This window comes from Desmodus rotundus, chromosome 10, assembly GCF_022682495.2.
Source record: "Desmodus rotundus isolate HL8 chromosome 10, HLdesRot8A.1, whole genome shotgun sequence".
NCBI lineage: Eukaryota > Metazoa > Chordata > Mammalia > Chiroptera > Phyllostomidae > Desmodus > Desmodus rotundus.
Genome location: NC_071396.1, coordinates 101,583,892 through 101,596,294, shown reverse-complemented (window position 1 = coordinate 101,596,294; position 12,403 = coordinate 101,583,892). Strand labels below are relative to the sequence as shown.

The 12,403-nt window shown below is 51.2% G+C and overlaps 1 long non-coding RNA gene across 2 annotated transcripts in view; it reads left to right on the top strand.

Moving 5' to 3' along the window:
* The window catches only part of LOC123478733 (uncharacterized), a 117,324-nt gene extending 107,421 nt beyond the window's left edge, over positions 1-9,903 (top strand). For both annotated transcript variants that reach the window (XR_006654037.2, XR_008425393.1), the window contains 2 exons: positions 8,179-8,575; positions 9,335-9,903. This is a non-coding gene — a long non-coding RNA (uncharacterized lncRNA). The remainder of the gene's footprint in view (positions 1-8,178; positions 8,576-9,334) is intronic.
* The last annotated feature ends 2,500 nt before the right edge of the window (positions 9,904-12,403 follow it).

Sequence of the window (12,403 nt, the reverse complement as noted above, 5' to 3'; positions counted from 1 at the left end):
TGAGGCCTGGCCCGCCTTTAAAATCCACACTTTCCTCTTGGCCTCAGCTCCAAAACTCACAAGCAACGAGTTCAACTGGCCTTTGTTTTGAACAATGGGCGCGTTCGCCCAGCGCTGGCTTCCTGGGCATGCAGCTGTGCAGTCACCCAGGGCCCTGCATTTAGAAAGGCTTCATGCTTGGGGTTTGAGGGTCCGCGGTTGCTGAGCCTTGAAATTCTTACTCATTTTGTCTTTGAATTTGTGTTTTCTGAGTGAAGTCTGATGGGATAATAGCATGTGTGCTGGGGACTTGAGAGCCTCAGTTAAGCACAGTGCCACCTCCTGGGCCCCCCTGCCATCTTCACAAAGGTTCTCAGGTGTCTGTTCCCCAGTGCCTTGGCACCCCAGGCCCTGCCCATTCTCCCCCTTCCTCTCCCCTCTTCTCCATCACAGCCACCCCTGCCTGGGTGCCAGGTGGGCGTGCCCGTGTGCTGCTGCCCTTAGGTGGGGCCTGAGCACAGAAGCGGGGAAGGTGGGGGTCAGGTATGTGCCCTTCAGCATCCTGTGGTTGATGGTAGCCGCTCCTACCCTGGACTGGCAGTGCCTTTGACTGGACATTCAGCCGGGGCCTCTCACTTACTCCCATTCCAGATCTTGAGCACATCCCAATGCAGAAGTTGCCAATCTTTGGGAGTTTCCCATCTGTGGTGGGTTGGGAGCCAGCCGTGGGGAGGGGAGATTGACTTCCTCACCCTTGGCCCAGCTGCTGCATTTTCACCTTGCATTGGCCCAGCTGATGATGCAGCTGGCTCTGCTGAGGTCCTTATGTAGAAGCTGCAATATTGGGAAAAGAATATGGTGGCGATTCAGGCTGTGGTGTCAGCACTGTCTTAGGGGAAGGGGACCCGATGCCTTGGCCTCACCTGGCTGAACGCTTTTCAGAATATAGTAGACTCCACATTTTCTATTTGGAAAAATATGTACGTCAGTAGAAAAACAAATTTTCCCTATAGATGCCACAAACCAGAGAAGCCAAGCAATTGGATGACCCTCCTCTCCCTGTGCCTTCCTATCACCTTCCCTGTGCCTGTATTTCTATGTCCAAGTTTCATGTGTTTATAAGGGCATCAGTCGTATTGGGTTAGGGCTCATTTAATGACTTCATTTTAACTCAGCTGCCCCTGTAGAGACCCTGTGTCTAAGGTACTGGGAGTTAGGACTTCAACATTTATATTTCTTTGGAGGGACGTGAATTAACCCATAACAAATTGTCTACACGCACGCAGAGGGAGAGACGGAGATGACGTGGAAGGACGGTTGCATCACGCTTCCATGGAAAGATGGCCCGTGCGGAAGAAGGGTGAGGCAGGAGACGCCACCTTGCTTCTTTTCTTCGTTAGATTTGGTTCCTAAATACCTCCCAAAGTGTGAGCATCTCACTGTAAAAAATGTAATTATAATGTTTTAAGAGAGCTATTTTTCACGGGCTCTGGCCCTCAAAGCAAACCAGCCACAGACTCTTCTGAGGAGCCGAGGAGACCCTGACCCGTGAGGTGAGAGATGCTGTGTTGCTCTCCGGGGGGAGGAGGGAGGCTCTGATACCAAAATGTGGCTGGTTTAGGGGGGTTTCAAGGGAAGCTCAGACCCATGGTGATTTTTTCTTCAGGCACTGACTTCGGAATCCAACCCTAATAAAACTGCAAATGCAATGTCTCCATCATAGTAGTGGCAGCCCCTGAAACTCAGAGGGGTTAAGTTCCTCCCTTAAGACTATGCAGCTAGTATGTGGCAGAGCTCACCTTTGGTCATGGAGTCCAGGCCTGACCAACTCCAAAATCCATGCCTAATTGTCTGAAATTTTCCACTGGGCCAAGGCAGGTTGCGGGGCAGGGATGGTGTGTCCCTTGCTACCCCAAGTTCGAGGACTGAGGTGCCATTTGGAGGAATCTTTTTTCCCTCTAGAATGAAGAATGTCCTTTATTCAAATTCACTTTTTTTCCCAGAGAGAACTACCTGTATAAAGGCCCAACCTGAAACTGACTCCTACATTTTTAACTCTTGTGCTCTGAAGTTACGGGAACAGGCAGGGAGAACCACCTACCCATAGGCAGAGAGAGCACCTTTAGAAGGGGCTCTGGGGGGCAAATATTTCCTCTGAAGATCAGCTTCAGGACTAAGTGCCTAGGAAACTCAACATTTCTAATCTTAGGCCAATGTCAGATCAGGTGGTGAGGAGAGAAAACCATTGACCAAGAGCTTAGCTTGCGGAGGGAGAGGGGGAGGGGGAGGTGTGTCAGTGAGACCAAACCCAGAACAGGCATCAAGAATCCAGCCCAGAGTCAGAAGGCTGGAAACTTTGGAACCTATTAAGTGGGTGGGGCTTGGAAGCTGATTTCAATGACAAGTTCATTTTGTTGATTTCTAGGTAGGGTTTTCCTAAGGAATCGGTGAGATAAAGCGTTCATCTAGTTTCTCTTCCTTGTTTCTACCATTCAGACTCACACAATGTGAGCGTTAGTAGGTACATGCATCCAAGCAGTGCCTCCAAATTTACGTGTGTGACAAAAACAACCGCACATCTCCAAAGAGTGCCCTTTGCTGAGCGCTCTTCACATGTACTTGGTAAATCCTGGGAGCATCCTGTTACCTGCTTACTTCTCCCCTGAAGCCCTGAACACACGTCCAACTCCGTACTCACTGCCCACTTCCTCCAGCAGGCTGTAAGCTCTGCAGGGCAGAGCCCGCAGGCACACAGGAGGTGCTCAGCATACATTAATGAAGTCAGTGAATGCCCATTGTACAGACGATGAAAGGGGGCCACTGAGACAGACAGTAACTTGCCCAAAGCTCACACTTGGACCAGACCCAGCATTGGGTGCCTGCCGGTTCAGGCTGCCTTCACTCCGTGTCATCCTGCTGTGTGACCAGAGCCTCCCCTCTGAGCTTCAGGTCCCCAGGGGTAGTCACACTGAATGCATTGGTCTTCCCTTTTTTCACCCAGAATTTGCATGTGGAGGATATTGCACCAAAGTGCCCTTTCCTGACAGCAGAGAATGGCCACCGGCATGCTGAAGAGTGACGGGGAGGGACCTGGGGAGGAGGCTGGGAGGGGGCAGGGAGAGTGTCTGGTGCCTGGGGTGTTTCTAGACTGAGAGAGTGATGGCCCCTGTGAAGCAGTAATTGGGAAGATGCTTTCTTGGGCTTTTCACTGAAGAGGACCCCAGACAGCAGCTGATGGGGCCCCCTGGGCAGGCAGGTGGGCAAGTACTGGCCACTTTGAAGCAGCATTTTAGATTCAGAAAATGCATGGACTGTGCAGAAAACAGAGCCTGTGCCAGGTGTGGTGCTCGTGGAACTCATTAGCCAAGGTCTTCTCTTGGAAGTCACGCTCAGGTGATGGGGAAACATGTCCCTCAGGCCAGGTAAAAGTGTAGGCCATTGCCCTGCTTGGAGTGATGACCACAGTGACAACAATGGCAGCCCATCCTCATGGAGAGAGACTTGGCTGCAGACACATTGCCCCAGTGACTGTCCCTAGAGGCAGGGGAATCAGGTCCCTTGGAGAATTCTGGGAGTAGGATGTTGAGTGGTATTTTCTGTGGCATCAGAATCAGCAACCAGGATCCACTGGTGAAGACAAAGATTCTGAACAACTGGGGATCAAAGTGCCCCAATGGCCCCTCACCAAGTGACTGCTACCACCCAGCTCTCACCCCAGAGCCCTGTCCCCACAACTCCTCTCCCCGCGTTGACAGGAAGCAGCTGAGCAGTGAGGGGGCGGGGGAGCTGGTCCAGAGGAGACTGCTGGGATTCTCTCCTCCCTAGAGGGGTGTGAGCCAGGTGCCTCCAAACTCCAGTGGGAGGGGCTTTTGGAGGATCCCTCATGGAGATTGGGCATATCTGATGGAAGGGGAGCCTGACATATCATTTCCTGATTGCTCAGGACCACGCAGCAGGGTGGCTGAGGTTCTCTCTGTGTCGAACTGAGGAGGGAGAAGAGATGGAGAAGATGGCAGGGCAGAGAGCGGAGGCAGCAGTGCAGCTCTCGGAACTCCTGCGGTTTGGTGCGGTGAGGTGCACGGCTGCCTGGGGGCCAACCAGACACGACAGGAGGCAGCTAGCCTTGAGTTCTTGATACAAGCCAAGAGGTAGGAGCAGGCTGGGGTGGGTGCCCAGGTCAGGGACTCACCTCCCTTGCCCGAGAGCTCCCTCAACAACTCCCACATGAGCCCTAAGTCAGGCCTGGGACGTGGGCTGTGAGTGACAAGCCAGTGTCAGTAAAGAGAAGATCACAACAGCTCAGGGAAGTGAGAGCTGCTCCTCTCTGCTCTTGTGCATCAAAGAAGGGGCCCAGAAAGTCAAGGGGAAGAGCAGGAAAAGGGCAGATCAGGGGATTTAGGTGGGGAGGAAGAGGTAAATGATTGTGACACCCCCCTGTCCAAGTCCAAAATACTGGGGGAGGAGGAGGATGCCGTTGAGGACAGTGCTCCCTCACATGAAGATAAATAACATTTTAATGCCAAGTTATAAATAATTACAATGAATGCAAGCATCCATGATGAGACACCTCCCAACTTTACATAAAACAGGATCAGCAGGATTGGTTTTTCCTCTGGCCGCTGGCTGCAGTGTGGCCTGGCCTGGCACTGCTCCCTGCCCCTGGGAAAGGGCGCCGTGGTCCTGAAGGGCACACCTGGCTGCACACCAGAGTGTCCACTGCACTCAGGAAGAAGGAAAGCAGGTTTAGGACGTAGGCAGTCGGACTCGCAGTCTGGATGCTTAACCACTGCCCTCTACTGCTTGGAAGCACATAGAGGAAGTATTTTAAAGGAAAGGTGTGATCAGAGCCACAGGGAAAGTGGTAAAGTCTCTGGTGTTCCAAAATGAAATCTACTCACTGTTCTGTGGAATGGAAATGCCGGCAGGGCCATGCGCAGCTGGAGGCAGGGTCATTGTGTTCTGGGGTCTGTGCTATGGGTACGTGGACCCTTCTGGACTCAGGAGACAAAGGTGCCCACGTGGGCTGCTGAGGGGTTACTGTGCTGCCGATGACACAATCAAATCATGGTCACCATGTCTGAGGACAGAGGCATTTTTGCTCTTCCCTCTCCTGCCCTCAGTCCACACTTCCCAGTGATGGAGGGCTCCTGCCTGGACATACTCACTGCTGCTTCAATGACAAATCTGGGAGGTTTTATGTCCCACGTGCTGGGTCTTTGAACTTGAGGCAGATAGGCTTCAGGCTCAGGGGGATGGACGGGTGGTCTCTGTACATTGACCCCTACCCCTCATCCCAGAGACGGCCCCCCCAAGGCCATCGGAGTAATTCACTTTTCTCCCCCAGGCCTTGATTTCCCCTCCTCCTCTGCCCACTAACAGCACTTAAAATGAGACACCCTTCCTTTTCCAACTGTTATAAATCCCCGCCTTGCAGGTCTCAGGCTGATTGCCTCGGCTTGTGGTCTGTCTGTAAATGAGGCTCCTCACATGTGATGGGTGGCCCCACGCTCTGGACACACCCGTGACCTAACTGGAAGGACCCCCGCTTAACTACTTAACAGTACTGTTTTGGAGCCAACCCCTTCGGATGGCATTATCCAGAGTTGATCATTTCTTATCCATAAACATTGTCCATGGGAACTAGTAACCAGTAACTCCCACCCCATGTTGAATGGCAGAGGATGTATCTTGGCTTTGAACTATGGGAGCCCCTTGCCTCCTCAATAAACATCTGTTCTTCCCATCAAGCTTAAACTTAGCAAAATTAGAATATGGATTTTCCTTTATGCTCTGTGATCACAAATATAATGCCAGATTTTTTTTTCTGCCAGAGTTTTTTATCGCTCCTCTACTCAGTGTCAAGGTTGTCAGAACCATAATTTATTCATATTTTTGACCTCTGGGGAGGACAATATCCAAAGGGTCAGGAGTGTTATTGGATGTCAGGATGAAAATTCACTGCTCGGCTCCCTTTACAATGTTACATTTAATCAGGCCGGTGCAAGTGCTGCTGAGACGTTGGCTGTTGTAATTACCCCTGAAGAGCGACCTCTTCCTTATTAGTAATTACGTAATACATATGCCTTTCCTAAAGTCCTCAACCTGGGAAATACTTGGAGCCTGCTTTTTTCTCTCTATAAGAAGGTGGTGGCCTGTGATTTCTGCCCCTTTGCTTGAGCCACTGCCCATGACTACCTGGGAGCCTGGACGGGGCTGAGGGCCACAGAGCATCCTACCCTGGGCTAGGCCACCCCGCCCGTGCGGTCCCCTTGCCAGGCCGCTCTGAGACCTGCCCATCCTTGCAGGGCTCACAGTGCAGCTCCAGAACGTCGAAGCCCAGGCTGCCCTGGAAGCTTAATGATTTTCTGAGAACTGTGTGGAGAGGCCTGGAGGGCTGGAGGAACAATTAATCAATGCTAAATAATAACAATAGTTATTCTCTGATTCATTGACGGAATAAATCCCTCATTCTGACCCGCAGTAGATGCAGTCCAGACATGCACAGCAGAGCCTGTTGGCTCATTAGAATTCCTGCCAGCCGGCACCTTACATGTCTTCCAGAGAGTTCTGTTTTCCCAGTCACTTCAAATAGCTTGGAAAGAGCTTTTGCAAACCCCACTGTCTTTTGGTTGGTTTGTGCCCGTTGCCCTGGAGGCAGTCAGGGGATAAGGTTCTGACTGGGCCAGCTGCGGCAGTGGGTGGGAGTCAGGCCGAGGGCTTTGGGACCAGACAGACCCGTGTCAGTAAACTGGTCCTGCCACTTTCTTGCTACATAACCTTCATGTGTCACTTAACCTCTCTGAGCCTCAGTTTCCTCATTTTCAAAATGAGAGCAATAATTGAGCCAAGCTGCAGGGCTCTGGAGAAGATTATGTGAGAGACTCAATGTGAATTGAGATGAAGAACATTTATTCTCTTTGGAGCTGGTCAAGGGAGAGCCTCTGATGTGGAAAGAATCCCTTGATTAGCTCACTTGGGGTTGAGCCATGAGTATCGACTGGTCATGGCTTCAGAGGAAGGCAGACACTGCCCTGCCCTGGAGATGGGGAGAAAGTGAGAGCTGGTGGGGGTGGGAGAGGGAAGGGCAGCTGAAATCGAAATGGTGTGCACAGCACCCTTCCAAATGACCTTATGCCCAATTTTTCTGGGGAACATTCGAGAAAAGCTTGGTGAGGCTGGATCCCTAATGGATGCTGGTGAATGGATAGGAGCCTTGGGTCCAGTTGCTTGGGGCCACCCAGAGACAGCAGGGACAATGAAGGGCTGAGGGAGAGGAGCCTGTAGCTCTCACAGGTGGTCACAGAAATCTTCAGGAAGGACTGGGGCTTCAAAGGGGAGGTTGGTGGTCAAGGAAAGTTCACTTTCAATTCAGACAAGTTTAGCACAATGTATGGCTTCTGCCAGCATACACAGTGAATGGTTGCTTTGATAAGTGTTAGCATTATCCTGTTAGCGGGCTGAGCGAGGGTGTGAGGCTGGTTCCCCAGGTAGACAAAGCCTGAAGAAGTGGTGTCTCCCACTGTCTAACTCCTACCACCTTTGAGAAAGAACTAGTCTAACTGAGGGCTAACTGAATAGTACGTAAAACGGTGGGCCACTGAGACAGCCATCCCACCCCAAATTTTCATGTTAGCTTACCCTATTACCCATGTGGGCTTTTGTGCCTTTATATGCAGCAACATAAATCATTTGTACTGTGCCTACAGATTTAAATACAGTCGCTGTAGTTGCTGGAACTCTGAGGGAGGGAGACACCCCTGTCCCTTGTTGCTTTGCCTTGAGAGAGCTTCACAAGGTCTTCTCTCATGGTTCCCCCTGCTTGCTATCCTTGCCCCTCCTCTCTGACACTCTAAATCCCACCAAACCTTCCAGGTCCATCTCAGATGACACTTCTTCATAAATATTTCCCTGACCCTATAGCCAGAGGGTGCCCCTCAGCTTGGCAAGAGAAAGGTACCCTCTCTCGGGACACTTACCAGTTCCGACAGGTCACAGTGGCTACAGAGTGGACCTGCGACATTCACAACAGATGTGCCCAGGACCTTTGCAGACGCCCAAATCACAACTTTCATTCATCACTATGGACAGTTGTTTCTGTGCAGCTTGGATTTTCTATTCAAGAGCTATTTTCACTTCCTTTTCACTTGGCACGTCTATTCAAGCACCTGCTTTCTTATGAGAACCATTTTGCTTTTACAGAGCAACACCGACTTTACCCCTCACCGGAGTTACTGCAGGGACGACTGCCGTCCGGTGCAACTTTCTGCAGTGACGCCAGTCTGTGCCTGCCGCGGCCGACAGGGCAGCTACAGCCGTTCCTGAGGTTTGCAGTGTGACTAGTGTGACTGAAGAACCGAATTCATAGTTGTATATTCACTTTAATTCATTGAAGACCCAATAGCCACCTGTGGCCAGCGGCTCCCGTTTTGGACAGTGCAGACACAGACTCTGACCCGAAGAGAACCACATGAGTAGGGACCAGGCTCACTTCCCAGCTGCGGAAACTGCTCTCACACCCGTGTCCCCCAGCAGCGTGTGACTCAAATGCACCGCTCAACCACATTTCGGCTGCCCTCCCAGGGAAGAGTAGGCGGAGGTAAGCTCTTTGGCATGCCCAAGGTAGACCGTTTTCTTATTTCACCTTCACCACCCTTTCAAAGAGTCTTTCAAAGAATGTGTGTACAATTAATAATGGAAGAGGAAACGAGTGGGGATTTTATGAAACGTAGCTGTGCTTTTGAAAGACTAGCAGCCACTGTGATTCTCTGCTTTTAAAATAAGATACAGTGATGTTTGGCGCGAGGATATCAGGAGACTGAAAAGAACCACTCAATAAATATTGAGTAAAGGCACCTTCTGGTGCACAGTGGTCGCAGTGGAGGACGGGACACAAAGGCAGTTACTTTCCTCCCTCCCAGCACAACAGCTTGGGAAGCTTCTTTGAGGGATCTTTGGTGAACTTATTAGTATGGTCTGGTGTTTTGACTTGAATTGTTTCCCCCCCAAAAAGATGTGTTGATGTCCTCATCCCCAGCACCTCAGAACGTGCGCTATCTGGAAATAGAGTTATTGCGGATGTAATCAGTTAGGGTAAGGTGAGGTCACAGGGCAGTAGGTGGGCCCCTAACCACGTAGTAGGACCTGTGTCCTTGTAAGAAGAGGGAAGTTTGGACACAGAGACAGAGACACACAGGGGAGTACTGTGTGGTAGCAGAGGCAATGACCGGGGTGTCTGCAAGCCAGGGAATGACAAGGATTGACGGCCACCCCCAGAAGATGGAAGAGGCAAGGAAGGATTCTACCCAGAGTCTCAGAGGGGGCGTGGCCTGCTGACACCTTCGTTTTGAACTTGCAGCCTTCAGAGCTGTGGCAGAAGAAATTTCTGCTGTGTTAAGCCACCCAGTTTGCGGTACTTCATCACAGGAACCCTAGGACACAAAGACATCTGTCTTACGCTGAGTCGGAATGGTGACAACAACACAAGGACTCTGCCGGCTGGTCTGCAAGGAATCATGGGGCTGCACCTTGGTGGGAGGGCACAGAAGAGGTGCAGGTGAAGGTGGACTCACTGCAGTGTCCAAGGCCCCAGAGAAAGCACATGAAAGGCATTCCTCCCACTGTGCAGCCCCACGGAGCAGCGGACTGGGAGCGGGAAGACGGAGCTCTGGCCCCAGCTCTGTTGCTTACCTCGGTCAAGCCGTGCTTCTCTCCCGGGTAAGATGAGGGTGCACTGCCTTGGAATTTCCCTTCCCTTGTGCAGCCCAGGCACGATCTCCCCAACTGGATGGAGACTCCGGAATCATTGCCTGCCCCTCACCACATGCTCAGGATGTCGGTCACATCTGCTTCACTTTCTATAGGCCCAGCGCCTAGCACATACTTGGTGCCCAGGAGAGATTTATTGAATGAGTAATAAATTAATACATGAGGACTCTGTACTGAGTTAGTGAGTGAAAGAACTGGTCCTTGGGTCTGTCTCACACGCTAGGGGACATTCACTATGGGGTGGGGCAGATCAGGCATACTGTGCCACACACGAGTGTCGTCAGTCCTGGATTGCTCTTGTCTTTTGCATCTCAGATTGACAGAAGGGGGAGCCGTGTGGAGGGACCAGACCACAAGGGGGCCGTGGGCCTCTGCAGTGGACCCCATAGCTCCGAGTACGGGGAGGGGCTGGGGGAGGCAAGTCCAGCCTGGGTTCCAATGGGGGCGGGGGTGTTACTTCAGAGAGAGGATGGAATTTGGTGAGCTTTGGCTTCTCTGGATTGCTGCAGCCTTGAGAATGTCTGGATATTCCCAGTGAGGTTTGAGTTGAAAATGACCAAACAACAGAGATTAAGTCAGCACCATGGCAAAGATCAGAAACTCATCAACATAGAATCAACATAGAAACAAACAGCAAGAACATTCTTCTTGTTGCAAAGGGAATAGGGGTTCCTCCACCCCATTTCTCTTCTTTCCTTCTCTTTAGAGCACAACCGAACATTTTCATGTTTCCCTTCTGTGGCCTCATACTCACTTGGAAATACATTTCGATCACATTCAGGCGGGTTTGCCTCATTAGTTTTTTTTTCTGCTCATCCTTGTCAAGATTTCCCACTCGACCACTGTGGCATTATTTCCTTGGCTGGCCACCTCAGGGGAGAGGCGGCAGTGCTGAGGAGGTTCTGCTGAGAAAGGAAGGTTTAACAAGGAGTTGCTGCCCCGCGTTGCCATCAGCCCCGACCCACAGCCTCCACAGAAACAGCACATTCTATTTAACGAGGTTGGTTGCAAGTCCTGTTCACCCATCCCCCTATCCCTCCCCACACCTCCCTGCTCCTGAGCCCCAGCCTCTTTGGGGAAAGGAGGGGGGCTGCTCTCCAGGGATTAAACCTGAACTGGAAGCCAGCTCCTGTGAGCTCGGTTCCCTCTGAACAGAACTGTTGGCTCCCTCTTCGTCCGAAGGAAAATTTATGGCTCCAATTTTTACAATTTACATCTTTCATTTAATATCCCAGCCTTCTTTCCCGAAGGCTTCCAGCGCTACTCATGTCAGAACGGACTCCTTATTTCCCAAACCCTTTTTGCATTATTAGTTTCATTTATTATTTTTATGTCTTCTAGGGGGCCCACGTACATATCATTTCTCTGAGATCCCCGGAGCAACTGACAATGAGCTGGGTGGGAGCCGCCATCGCTCAGCACGGGAAGCTAAGGCGCTGTTACGGGTTCTCCAGGGAAAAGGTTCTTAGCTTGTGCATTTCAAATTAGCCCCAATTAACCCCTCATCAGCTGGCCCAAAAATGTCCATGCAGGTGTCAGACCTTCTCCTCCCCACTCCTGTCAGTTCCAGACACTGGAGGGCTTCAGGGGACAAAAGGTGATGTTTCAACTTCTCAGCCGAAATGCCTTTCTCCCACAGCCATGTATCATTTGCAGGTACTGAAACTCTGAAAAGATGGGAGTTCAAAAACCCTATCATTGTCTCAGAGTTGAAAGGCAGCCTGATTTTACTTTGTCTTTGAAAATTGTGGTGCTTCCATTAAAAAAAGTTGGGACAGCAGCGGAGCAGCTGTGTGTCCTACGAGACCCGCCGGAACGTTGCAGAGGAGCCCTGCTGCAAGGTGGTACTCGGTGGCGATGGTCGTGACTGATGCCCCACACCACTTTCACAGCCAGCAATGCTCTTTGGCGAATTCTGATTTATCATGAGCGTAAATAAATTCCCACTCAGCTCCTAAGAAGCAGCAGTGTCCCTTAGAAGCCTTTCTGTCGGTGGGCTAGGGAATTTCAAAGAGCACATGTTCTAGTCGCTCAGGCCAGAGAAATGCTTCGCTGGGGCCTGGGAAGGCCCAGAAGAGTCACAGTGATTGTGTCGTGGTTGCTGGATCAGCAGCTCCTTGCTGGGTAGACAGACCACTGCCTCCTTACAGCATCCGCAGCAATGTCTCAGACTGGGCCTCATGCAGGGAGAGATACCTAAAGTGTGCCGATCTTAGTCACTCCACTCCTCCTCACCGTGGTACAGGGTTGCGGGGTATCAGCCAGGAGGGATGCAGGAGTGTGGTGGGCCTGGGGGGCTGGCCCCTCCTGAGCTGGGGACAGTTTTGTGACAGGCCCCTTTGCGTGCCATTCTCAGCTCCATGGTGGACCCTTCCATTGACTGCTCAGCTTCCCAAGTCTTCCTCTGAATAGGCCCATTGTATTTGGCTGTGGGATGCGCAGAAAGCTCAAGGTTAGATGGTAGGTCCTTGTTTACTTTGTGCTGATTCATCACATATTCACCCATTCCTGGGCTCAACCTTGCATACCACATGATTCAAAAGGCTGCGGATTTCAAGCTTGCCTGGGAGATTGAAAACCCTAATATGAACAAATGCAGTTCTATGAAGATCAGGGTGAAGGTGAAGTTCATAGTTACATATTTATACCCTCCAAGCAC